This window comes from Hemicordylus capensis, chromosome 3, assembly GCF_027244095.1.
Source record: "Hemicordylus capensis ecotype Gifberg chromosome 3, rHemCap1.1.pri, whole genome shotgun sequence".
NCBI classification, from domain to species: Eukaryota; Metazoa; Chordata; class Lepidosauria; order Squamata; family Cordylidae; genus Hemicordylus; species Hemicordylus capensis.
In genome coordinates, this window is record NC_069659.1 from 228,630,206 (window position 1) to 228,642,602 (window position 12,397).

The 12,397-nt window shown below is 43.5% G+C and overlaps 1 long non-coding RNA gene across 6 annotated transcripts in view; it reads left to right on the forward strand.

Annotated features, from left to right (window-relative positions):
* The window catches only part of LOC128348802 (uncharacterized), a 144,728-nt gene that overhangs the window by 61,928 nt on the left and 70,403 nt on the right, over positions 1–12,397 (forward strand). For 2 of the 6 annotated variants that reach the window (XR_008318338.1, XR_008318339.1), the window contains one exon: positions 3,538–3,844. The exons of the other annotated variants lie outside the window; for them this stretch is intronic. This is a non-coding gene — a long non-coding RNA (uncharacterized LOC128348802). Of the gene's footprint in view, positions 1–3,537; positions 3,845–12,397 lie in introns of those variants that run through there. 6 annotated transcript variants of the gene reach the window in all.

The window sequence follows — 12,397 nt, forward strand, 5'->3', positions numbered from 1 at the left end:
GGCTAGACGGAATGTGAGTGGCCCAAGGGTCACCCAATGAACTTTAAGACTGAAGAGAGATTTGAGCCCAGGCCTCCCACATCCTTATCTGCCATTCTACATCATGCTATCTCCATCTGCTAAGATATCCATCTCCTTGTCTATTTTCTTCCTTTTTTGATTTCGTAATTGCAACCACAGTTACTTTCACAATCTCATAAATTGCTACTCTTCCAATCCATCTCGTTCCCCCATCTCCCATTCATATACTGCAATTCTGGAATGTACTGGTAACAGTTCTGTGTCCCTTCTATATTCCTTAGAACAGTCATGTCTGAGGCATTATAACAGACTTAGGAGCTCTTCTCATGATTGGTGAGAAGATCTCCAGGGCAGTCTGCAGGGAAGGAGGGTTTTACGTACCTTCCCTGCAGACTATCTCTGGATTGCCCACCCAGATGCCCACCCTTGCCCAGCAGCTCCCAGGGTTGGGGTGCTGGGATGAGCAGCCATGCATCACCCCAGCCCGCCTCTGGACCCTCAGTAATGCATCATGCAAGTGCATGGTGCATTACTGGGACCTCGCTTCCCCCCCAAGCAGCCGTGACTGTCACTTGATTTAAAAAATGAAGTTAAGAGAGAGCTCACTCCCTTAACTTCATTTTAAAAGGAGGCTACTTTGGCGGGTTTCCCGCCGTGTAGTCATTGGCATCAGGCACGATCCCAGTGGTTCACATGAGCGTGAAGAACTGGGGTGGGCTCCCTTAGCCGGTTTTGCACACTCATGTGAATAGCCTCCTAGATAGACTATTTTTCTTTTTTGTTCCCCATTTCACCCTGTCCTATACTTAGAGGCACTTCACATGAGCAGTGTGACGCGCGGAGAGGTGGTTTTCAGGGAGAGTGGGTTTGACCCACTCTCCCCACAGACGATCACTCACCCATCACCGGGCGGGCGTATTGCCTGCCCAGACGAGTGGTGGCTTGTCTCCGGTGCTCCCACACCCAGCCGCAACTCGCCTGGAAGCTCTGGGAGCGTCCCTAGAGCCCAAATAATGCATCGCACAAGCAGCTGTGGCAGACACACAATCAGTGAACCTGGGGTTTGGGCACACTTGCACCCAAAACCTGGATTAAGCAGTAGACTACCTAAGAGGACTCACCTCCACACCACCGATGAGTGCTGTGCAGCTCCCGGCGGTTCACACGCACAGCAGAAACCGGGCTGGGTTCCCTTAGCCTGGTTTCTGCTATGCATGGGAATAGTCTCTGAGTCTCCATGTATCCATTTTGCTATGGCCGATATAGCTCAATTTTTTCACAGTACTCACTGCCTGTAAATGTGCATCTGGATTCATATCTACATGTGTGGGTGTGGGTGCGTCTCCTGTTTCCATATGATGTACTATATGCATCATAACTCTCTATACAGCACAACCCTAGAACCAGGGGTCATCCCATGAAACTAGTTGCTAAGAAATAGGACTGACAAAAAGAAGTACACAACACATAATTAACCTATGGAATTGTCTGCCACAAGATGTGGAGACAGCCAGTAGCCTGGATGGCTTTAAGAGGGATTTAGATAAATTCATGGAGGACTGGTCTATCAATGGTTACTAGTCTGAGGGCTATAGGCCACCTCCAGCCTCAGAGGCAAGATGCCTCTAAATAACAGGTTGAAGGGGAGTAATAGTAGGAGAGAAGGCATCCCCTCAGCAATTGTCTGTGGGTCTCCCAGAGGCATCTGGTGGGCTACTGTGTAAAACAGGATGCTGGACTAGATAGGCCCTGTGCCTGATCTAGCAGGGCTGTTCTTATGTTCATGGTTGACTTAACTAAAGGATCTGTACTCCTCTCTATTGAGGATGTCAATAGCAATACATCCTTGGTTGAGGATGTCTGAATAAACCCAGATTCTTTCAAACCTTGCAGCTACAGTTGTAGATTCCCTGTTTGTTTGCTTGCTTGCTCATCTGTATCTGTGTCAGTCAACGTTCAATGAATCCTGACTTGACTGGGTTTCCATTCCTCAGCAGAAGGTCACCAATTTCAGACACTTTCCACTGTGTTTCATATAGTGTTATTCTATTCAATGTAACATGTAATAGTGTGGGATGGGGATGGAGTTCCATGCAAATGGTGCAGGCTGCAGCATCACAACAGGCCATAAAGTGTTCCACTGTGCAGCTCATACCTGGAGTTACCTTGGCAGCCTAGAAGTGACACCTCCATAGGTGTCAACACCATAAGTTATCTCCTTTCCATACTGAGTAATGTATCCTCTGTATATTCATGACATCTGCTCTTCTCACACTCATTGTTAAGACTCCTCCTGTTTGCCAGCCTTTGGGTCTTTGTGTCCTCCATGACATGAAATTGTACCAACTCTTTGTGCTAACAAAAGAGGCCACTATCTGACACAAAGATCCATGTTATCTGGATGCTGCTTGATTGCTTTTCTCTTTGTTTTTCAATCTTTGTACTTCAGCATTCAACCAAATATAAGGCCAAAGAATGATGAGGGCAGGATGAATGCTGGCTTTTATTTTTTGCCTGTTGCATTGTCTTAATGGTATAATTATTTTATCATTTTTGTTTTGATTTGTCTTCTAGGCAATACTGTTTCTGTTTTGGCAATCTGCTATTGAGTGGGGAAACACCTTCTTTTTTTCTTTTTCTTTTTCTTTCTTTCTTTTCCTTTTTTTCTTTTTTTTGAGCTGCTACAAAACACCAGAGTCAATTCAAATGATTTTTTTTTTTGTCAGGCAGGAACATGGGGAATTATTATCTTCTGTGTCCAGCCAGACCATGTTAATTTATATGCTTCTGGTCCAAATGTAATAGCACCATTATCACATTTAATAATAATAATAATAATAATAATAATAATAATAATAATAATAATAATAATAAAAATAAAAAAACACCATTATGTGCACAATTCAACAAGCATTTGTTCCTGCTAATTTCCTATTGAAAACAGTGGGGTTTATGCATAATAGGTTGCATAGACTCTTGTGTGAGTAGAATATAAGAGCCAGTTTATACAACTGGCAGAACTGAACATTAAAACCTGGACTAAAGGTTTTACTGCTCCCTGCTAAAAACTGCCTACATGTGTATACAAAAATGAAGAACTTCTTGCACAACAAAAAGAAAAAAGAAAAAAGAAGGAGAAAGCAAATCATGCTCCCTCATATGCTACTTTCTTATGTGTTATTTAATGGGGGGATATTCAAACATTCACTCTGCATCTCCAGCCTGAAGTGATACTATCTGGGAAAAGCTTTACTGTTTGATTCTGCTAATTGTACAACCTGCCCATATGGTCTACTTACAAAAAAGACCGTACAGTTTACTTTTCACACAACCCACCGTTTTTATTCTGCTAATTGCAAAAATTGGCGTTAATGATGAGTCAACAGGATGACATGCTGACACTTTGTACCCCATTAGATTTGGCTAGATTATTATGTTGCAGTGAACAAGACCACTGAAAGAGAGCAAGAAAGGATAATGTAATTAATATTCAAACTTCTTTTTTTTTTTTGAAAGATTGCTCCAAAAAATCATCAAAAGAAAAGGGTGTTTGGTGAGACAGCCAAAGAAGTTCCTGAAATACAGAGTGCACTTTTGGCTTTGCCCTTGTATGTATTAAGATGAATAATCAAAACTACTTTGGACTCAATTTTTCTGCAGCCGTTTATACAGAAGTTAAATTTCTACAACCAGTTAACCTTAAGTTGCCAAAAACCTGCTTTTTAGCACATTTCCCTTGGACAGGACATGTGAACTACTAATAGGAGAAGAAAATTGAAACAGATGCCAGAAAATTAAAATCAATTGATTTTTTAAAAAAATAGATTAATGAGGTGTTCTATCTTGGTGACAAACTGTTCTATCCTAAATAACATCCATTTGACCTAGTGGCTTTGAGTGTGGTTGCTATTAATATCCATGTAATATTCATTTAAAATCATGCCGTTTTCAGTAAGTTAACTGAACAGGCTGAACAAAAGACTTGTTATTAAAATGAAACACCTTGCAGGACTTAAAGGAGCAACCTTTATGCTACCAATCAGATGGCAAAATATGCTTTGTTCTAAATACAAGGGGATAGATGGTGAACTATTGGGGTATAATCAATTTCAGGTCTCAAATGAATAAATTTAATATTATGGAAAGTGATGGGCAAACTCCACCAGACAGTTGGAAACAGGGCTGGCAGTTATGAGTGACATTTTAATATGCTTGGAACAGAGCCAGATTGTTCATGAAGTGAGGTGAAGCAAGATACCTAGGGTGGCACTGGATCTGGGGGTGGCAAATTGGACCTTCCCAATCTTCACTCACTTGTCACTGCTATACGCCATCTACCACAGATTTTGCCTACTTCCAGCCCCTTGATTTGCCTGGCCTCTTGTTCCTCCTCTCCTCCACACAAAACTGAGCATGTGCCATTGCTGTGTTCCTCTTCTGCTTCTGCTTGGCTGGTGAGAGAAAAGAGGTAGTGATGCAGAGGCAGCGCACACTCATTGTCCATGTTTGCTGTGAAGGAGAGGAAGAGAAGGGGAAGGAAGATAAATAGCAGCAGGGCCACCTGTTTGGTTCATGCCATATCTCCTTCCATCTATTGTAACTGGATGGCAGAGTGAGCCAGAGTGGAGTTGGCAAGAGTGTGTGCATGTGTGTGAGCATAAAACAGTGAAGGGAGTAAGCTGGAAGTCAGGAAATATGGGAGAGATGTAGGAAGAGCAAGTATGGTGGGAACAGTTTAGAAGAATGAAGAGAAGAGAGAACAAGAAAGGTGGAGGGAAGTTTGAAGGGCACATGGCTTCTGCAAGGGCAAGTCATGCCTCACTAACCTGTTGGGAGTTCTTTGAGAGTGTGAACAGGCTTGTTGATAAAAGTGATCCAATTGACTTAGTATCCTTGTGCTTCAAAAAAGATTTTGACAAAGTTCCCCACCAAATGCTCTTGAGTAAACATAGCAGTCATGGGATAAGAGGACAGGTTCATGTGTAGATTTTGGTAACGGTTGAAGGACAGGAAACAGAGGGTAGAAATAAATGGACAGTTTTCACAATGGAGGGAAGTAAGAAGTGGGGTCCCCCAGGGATCTTTATTGGGACCAGTGCTCTTTAACTTATTCATAAATGATCTAGAATTTGGGGTAAGCAGCAAAGTGGCCAAATTTGCAGATGGCATCAAACAATTTAGGGTTCCAAAGCAGATTGTGAGGAGCTCCAAAAGGATCTCTCCAAACTGGGTGAGTGGGCAACAAAATGGCAAATGTGGTTCAATGTATGCAAGTGTAAAGTGATGCATATTGGGGCAAAAAACCCCAATATATACACCGAGGGGTCTCAGTTGTGAGTGACTGACCAGGAGCAAGATCTTGTAGAAAAAGTTAAAATTTTGTCCACACGAATATGCAAGATGAGTCTATCTTCTAAGCAAGACTTCTCCAAAGAGACACTTGGAGTCCTAGAGTGTTCAGCACAAAGCCTTTAATCTTGGATTTACTGCAGGTTTGACTGACAGCAGGCTACTGTAAAAGATCTAAAGAAGTAGACATCTGTGTGTTTCTTTTTGAGGAATAGCTAAGTTTAAACATGGGCTATATAAAATTTGATATAATAGTTAACATATTGTACTATATACCAAAGATGAATAGTATTCAAAATGTCTTGCACATCATAACTGGTCACCAGGTTTGTATATTTGTTTACTTATTTAAAAGATTTTGTATTCTGCCTTTCAGGCCACAAACCTCACAAGGTGACTTACAATTTTCATTAAAAAAAATTGAAACAAGCAAATATTAAATACAAATAACCATTTGACAGGGTGGGGGCATAGGAGGAGCCAGCAGCCATAAAGTACCATAATCAACAGTACCATAAACCAACGGTACTTGCAACATGAAAAATCAGTTTTAAAACTATACAGAATTGAGGTAAAAGATTAATGGAAGAACTACAGCTTTGTGGCCTTTTGAAAACAGCCAAGAATAGGGGTAGTGAATAACTCTGTGTGGAGAGTTCCGTAACTACAGCACCACTATGAAGAAAACCCTGTGCCTGATCTTCACCAGATGGATATCAGGTACAGCGGGGCCAGAGAGCTCAGCTTGTGAAGATTATCTTAAAATACTAGTATTCACCTCCCATATGGTCCCTTTTAATGCAGAGCTACCAAACACCTATATTGGGCAGCAGCAATATAGGAAGATGCTGAAAGTCATCATCTCATACTGCACGGGAGATGGCAATGGTAAACCCCTCCTGAATTCTACCAAAGACAACCACAGGGCTCTGTGGTCGCCAAGAGTCAACATTGACTCGACGGCATGCTTTACCTTTTACATTAGGCCTAATTCATATGCACTAGCATCGTGCATGTAACTTGCAAGTGCAGAGCACAGAGGCGGATTTATTTTTACCTCTCACGCTGACACAAATTGCCACCCAAATGCTCCATTTGGCTCCAGTGTTACTTCTTCTGTACTAGACTTTCCATTTTCAGCTCCAGGCTTTCTTGGGACATGTGCCATGAGCCAGCTAAGGAGAGCCAAATCCATAAGTACTAAGGTAAGAGCAGTGTGCAATACTTATGGTTCACTTTATCAAGAGGGTCAAAGTATAGTCTGCCTTTTTACCGATAGTTCAGCAAGCCAGATACATATCAACATTCTCGGGATGGGTGGGGGCTCTGATGAAATGTTTTTGTACTCCCAGCATTGCACCAGCAAGCCACTTTTGTCAAGATGTGGACTGTCAGGAAGAAGCATCTTTCTCTGTGTGTGTGTGTGTGTGTGTGTGTGCGCGCGCGCGCGCCCCCTTAAAAAGTGATGGATGAGCTCCTACAGAAATCAACTCCAGATGTCTGAAGCCATAGAATTAATTACAAGTCAGGCATCACTGAAGCCTCTAGGATTTTCAGATCCAGCAGAAATTGAACAGCAGTGTAGGCGCAGAACAGATTTAGAGCCTGATCCTGCTCAATGCTGTATTTCCCCCCTGTTAAAAAATCCAAAATATGTTTGCATGTCCCAATGGGAACACTTTCCTGATTTGCAATATGCACAAGCAGGAGGCATCTGGAGTTTGAAGATGCAGTTCATATGCTACTATTACCCCTTGCCCAGAACAAGTGAACATGAGACTCCCTCTGAAACACTGAACATCTGGGATGTTTTGCAGCTTTCATCCTACGTAATAAACATCCTGGATGAGCCAGCTCATTATTACTGCAGAAGGTTTTTTCTTCTTCTCTTTTTTCCTTCTGTTTCAGATTTCTTCCCACTGTTTAGATGAGCAATGGGAAGTATATTTTATCCATTTTTCTTATTCTTGAAATGTATTCCCCACAAACATGGTGTTAAAAGCTTTCAGGGTGGCCTATAAGACATAAAATCAATAAGACATCCCTTCAATATTGTTCTGCAGAGTACAACAAAAAACAGAGCAGCACTATCATAATAAAAACCTACATCATATTTCCCAATAAAAATGGAGAAAATATCAAAACACCAATTAGTTTCCATAGTCTTGCTGAAATAAATGGTCTTCACTAGTTTTTATAAGACCATAACTAAGTGGGCATGTTGAGCTTCTATGAGAAGCATTCCATTAGGCAGATGCCACCACAAAAAATCCTCACTCATTGTGCCAGCCAATGGGTGAGGTTCAGACGACATGGTTTAAAAAAAAGAAGAAAAAGACTGACATTGCCGTGTTGTCCGTATCTGCCAATGTTGGCATATTCAGCCCAGTGTTCAGTTCCAGACACAACATCTGTAACCAAGAATTGAAGTTGGTTATGGATGTCAGGCCCAGAGTCAAAAGTCAGACAGAATATGCCAATATTGGTGAGTTTGAGACAACCATTGTCACAACCATTGAGATAACCAATATCGGCATATCACACATACACCTCCACCGTAAGTCAAGTTCACCACCGTATGTACACTTTGGATTTCTTTGAAGAGAAACCATTGGTACTAACCTTATTTTAAAGTCAAAATTGTTACTTTAAATTGTGCCCAGAAAAACTCATTGCGGGTTAAGTGCAAATGTAAAATGTTTGATCCATTAGGTTGCTCCATTTTGGCTTCAAGCTTTTCTAGACCTGCTTAGCCAGCTAAGGAAATATATGCACATCAGCAGGTTTCCATGTTCATATCATTTGCTGGCTAAGGACTGAAAATGTCAATTGGATGTGTGTCTAATGGAATATTGGGATGCACATCTGCATGTGGATGCTGCCTATCTACATTTCTGTATTATGATGTTGCCCTTTTGGTGTGGGCTATCTCCATTCACATAGCTTTTCAATGAGATACACATTGGAATGAGTACCTTCCTTATCCCAATCTCCATGCTACAAGCATTTAAAGTGTGACTAGAGTTGATCAGGGTGAGTAACATTTAAAATAAAAACCTCTGAGCATAATCCAGATTCCCTTATACCCCACCACATACCCAAATAGAAGGGAAGCATGTGGAGAACTGGAAGCCAGGAGGGAATATGTGGCTGAGGATGAAAGGAGAATTCTGGGTAGGAAATGGATGGGCTAATACAGGAAACTTGCTCCTCTTTCCTACATGAGGAGCAGGGTCATCTCAAGGCTCAGGGGCACCCCAGGTGAAGCCTGCCTGGGTGCCCTCCACTGCCCCCGCCACCCACCCACTTATCTACTTTGTGGGGGAGGGGGCACACTCCCTGTCACTCACCTATCCTCCTAGCCACTGTCTCCAGCCACCGAAAGCAGTGAAAGTCACAGTTGAATGCTGTGGAGGTGGCAGGCAGGAAGGTGGGCGTATGATGGGAAGCATGCAACTTTTCTTTGTGCCACTGCCTCCATCCGCTGCTTCTGCAGCAAGCTATAATGATGTCATTAGAGCTCACTGCAAAGTTGGCAGGTGGATGCAGTGGCAGTGAGGAGGGTGGGCGAGTGAGTAAGTGGGTGTTCCCCATCACTCACCTGCCCACCAGCCCTCCTTGCCACCACCTCCACATCCACAGCTTTTGCGGTGAGTTCTAATGACATTGCCGTGCGAGGCAGCAACGTCATTATAGCTTTCCACAAAAGCGGTGGGGGTGGCAAGAAGTGTGATGAGGAGCGCCCACTGGCCCACCTGCATGCCCACCCACATGCCAAGAAAGTGCACCCACCTTCAAGGTCCACCGAAGGGTTCAGGCTGACTATCACTGCCCCTGCCCACTTGGCACCCTAAGAAAAACTAAGTTTGCCTAGTGAGCAGGCTGGCCTGCTAAGGACAAATGTGTAGATCAATAGAAGGGAGAAGAAAGTGAGTTCTGGGGTGAGTGACAGTGACATGGAGAGGAGTTGGAAAACAGGAAGTAGGTTTCTAGCCTGGGAATCCTTTTCCTTTCTAGATTGAGTCATCCCTTCCTTCATGGCTTCCTGTGTCCTCCACAAGTGAGGGCTCTGTGTTCTTACTCTCTACACAAAGAATCTCATGCCTCTAATTTTAATATCACTATTTTTTTTAAAACAACAACAACAAACTAACAGGTGCCAAATTACATAACCTTACATACTATGTTCCATTAAAAATATTTGAATTTATATCAAATAATGTGTTTGATGAAGCTGCCTGGAGTGACTCTGGTTTCTGGAGTAAATCATCCTGGAAATCACCAGAAGACATGTCAAGATTTAATTTGCATTTATATCCTGACTTTACTATATCAACATGAAGCTGAGTTCATTCATTTGTCCAAATATTGCCCTTATAGAGAACACATCTTCTGTATAACTATTGCTAATAAGATCTGAGATTATATACTGCACAATCTTTAAAAGATTTGGTACAGAGTCACCTTATTTGAACAAATAGTCATTTCCTCCATCTATTTTCACATGGATTTTCAGCTGTGACTATCATGGACATCAGCACCATTTTTACAGAAGCAAATTCAGAATACAACAGTTCCTGCAGTTTATTTGTTCCTCTACCAAGAGATGACTGGTGGTGTGAGATCAAGACTTCAGATTTAAATTTTGCTGTGGAGGCATTCTTATGATGCACATGAGCTGTGGTGAGGAGGGATGCAGGAACTCCTTCATTGGGCTGAGAATGGGTTTGCAGCCATAGGACTGCTCTATACTGAAAATTTTTACACCCACATGAACGCTCTGACCATGTGCGCAGCAGGATCCCAGAGTGATTTTCTTAGCATGACCTGCTGGCCAGCTCTTGTTTTCCATGAAGAACCACTGTTTGCCAGAAACCTAGTAATCATATCTTCATGGAAAGCAAGAGCTGACCAGCAGGTGGCACTGAAGAAATCTGTGCATATAATCAGAACATGGATTTATGCTGGTGAGGATTTCAGAAGCTTCCTGGTGTGTATGGAAACACAGTAAAACTGTAGGAATGTGCGCAGACCATTTCAGTCTGAATTCCATCTTAGAGAGTGGACTGGAGGAGAAGGTACGAGGCTTGGACTTTGCCAGCGTTTCTCCTTGGCTCAGACCAGGAGATTTATTGCAGTCTTCTTCCCTTCTTGCCAGAAGACTGGCTCTGCTCAGCTGTTGCTTTGATGCTTTGCTGCTTTAGTTAATGTTCTGGCCTTCCTTTTTTGATTGCCTGATAGTTTCCACCTGTGGACATTAATTACATCAGTCTTGGCTTGGAGCCTCTCATGAATTTTATGCTCATAAAGGGAGGAGAGCTGGTCTTGTGGTAGCAAGCATGACTTGTCCCCATAGCTAAGCAGGGTCTGCCCTGGTTGCATATGAATGGGAGACTTGATGTCTGAGCACTGCAAGATATTCCCTTCAGGGGATGAAGCCAGAGCAAAAGGTTTCAAGTTCCCTCCCTGGCTTCTCCAAGATAGGGCTGAGAGAGATTCCTGCCTGCAACCTTGGAGAAGCCGCTGCCAGTCTGTGAAGACAATAGTGAGCTAGATAGACCAATGGTCTGACTCAGTATATGGCAGTTTCCTATGTTCCTATGAGAGGAGAGACTCTGAGTTCCTGGGTGGCTTATAAAGAAGGAGGGAGCACTGGTGGCGACAGGGAATGGACTGGAGGAGAAGGTATGAGGCTTGGACTTTGCCAGCTTGGCTTGGGCAAGGACATTTATTGCAGCCTCCCTCCTGTTGCCAGACAGCCAGATTTCGGGGTATCCCAGAGAGCACCCTTCTATGTGATTGTGCTAACTATATAGGACTGTGGGATCACAGTCTGCATTTTAGATGCTGCCGTTCATGGGCTCATGGTCCTTTCACCTGCTTGGGTTTAGCAAGACCCACAGCTGGTGGTTCAGCTTGAGCAAAGTGCAGGGCAACATGCCCTAAGGTCAGAATAACGAAGACTGAATGGGGCACACCCATCACTCTCTCTTTCACAAAAGAAGATGGTAGCCAGCGAGCAGACTCCATTTCAAAAAGGCAAAGTGGTCAAGGGAAGAAACCCTCCCTTCCACAAGAGATTACAGTGGAGCAAGCCACCTAATGGCTCCAATGGTGGATTACTGCATAGGCAGTATAGGTGGCAGATCTTGGAGAGTGGCATCTTGGAGGGAAACAATTCTTTCCCCCCAAAAAAACCTTTTAAAATGCTGCTGTGTAGCAGCAGAGGCTCCATCTACCTCTTGAACCACCATAGGAGGTGAGGTCGGGCACTGGAGGATGATGGCGAAAGAGGTCCTCACTCAAGCCTGGCTTATTCCCAAATGACACAGAGCGGGCGATTTTGGGCCTCTGCGCATGAAATCACCCACACTGTGTCATTTGTGAGTAAGCTGGGCTTGAGTGAGGACCTCTTTCGTCGCCATTCTCCAGTGCCCGATAATGGTTTAATTATATATAATCCTCACCTCCCATAATGGTTTAGGAGGCAGGCAGCGCCTCTGCTGCTACACAGAGGAATTTTTGAAGGTAAAAAACAAGTTTCACTCCCCACCAAACCCCCTTACTCTTGTCCCTGAGGGGGCAACTATTTGGCTGCCTATGGGTGGCAAAAAGATTAATCTGCCTCTGAATAGCTCAGCGGGGAAATGCTTTACTAACAAGCAGAAGGTTGCCGGTTCGAATCCTCGCTGGTACTATATTGAGCAGCAGCAATATAGGAAGATGCTGAAAGGCGTCTTCTCATACTGTGCTGGAGGAGGCAATGGTAAACCCTTCCTGTATTCTACCAAAAAAACCCACAGGGCTCTGTGGGTGCCAGAAGTCGAAACTGACTTGACGGCACACTTTACTTTACTCCTCAAGAGGCACACAGATAAGCAGTACATTTCTCAACCCGTTCTATATTAACAATTTAGCTGGCAAGCACTCAGGGAAATGAGCCAAACGGGGGTTGTGTAATCTTGTACACCTAGGGGCATCCAGTTCTCTAGACCAGGGATCCTCAGTGTTGGGCCCCCAGATGTTC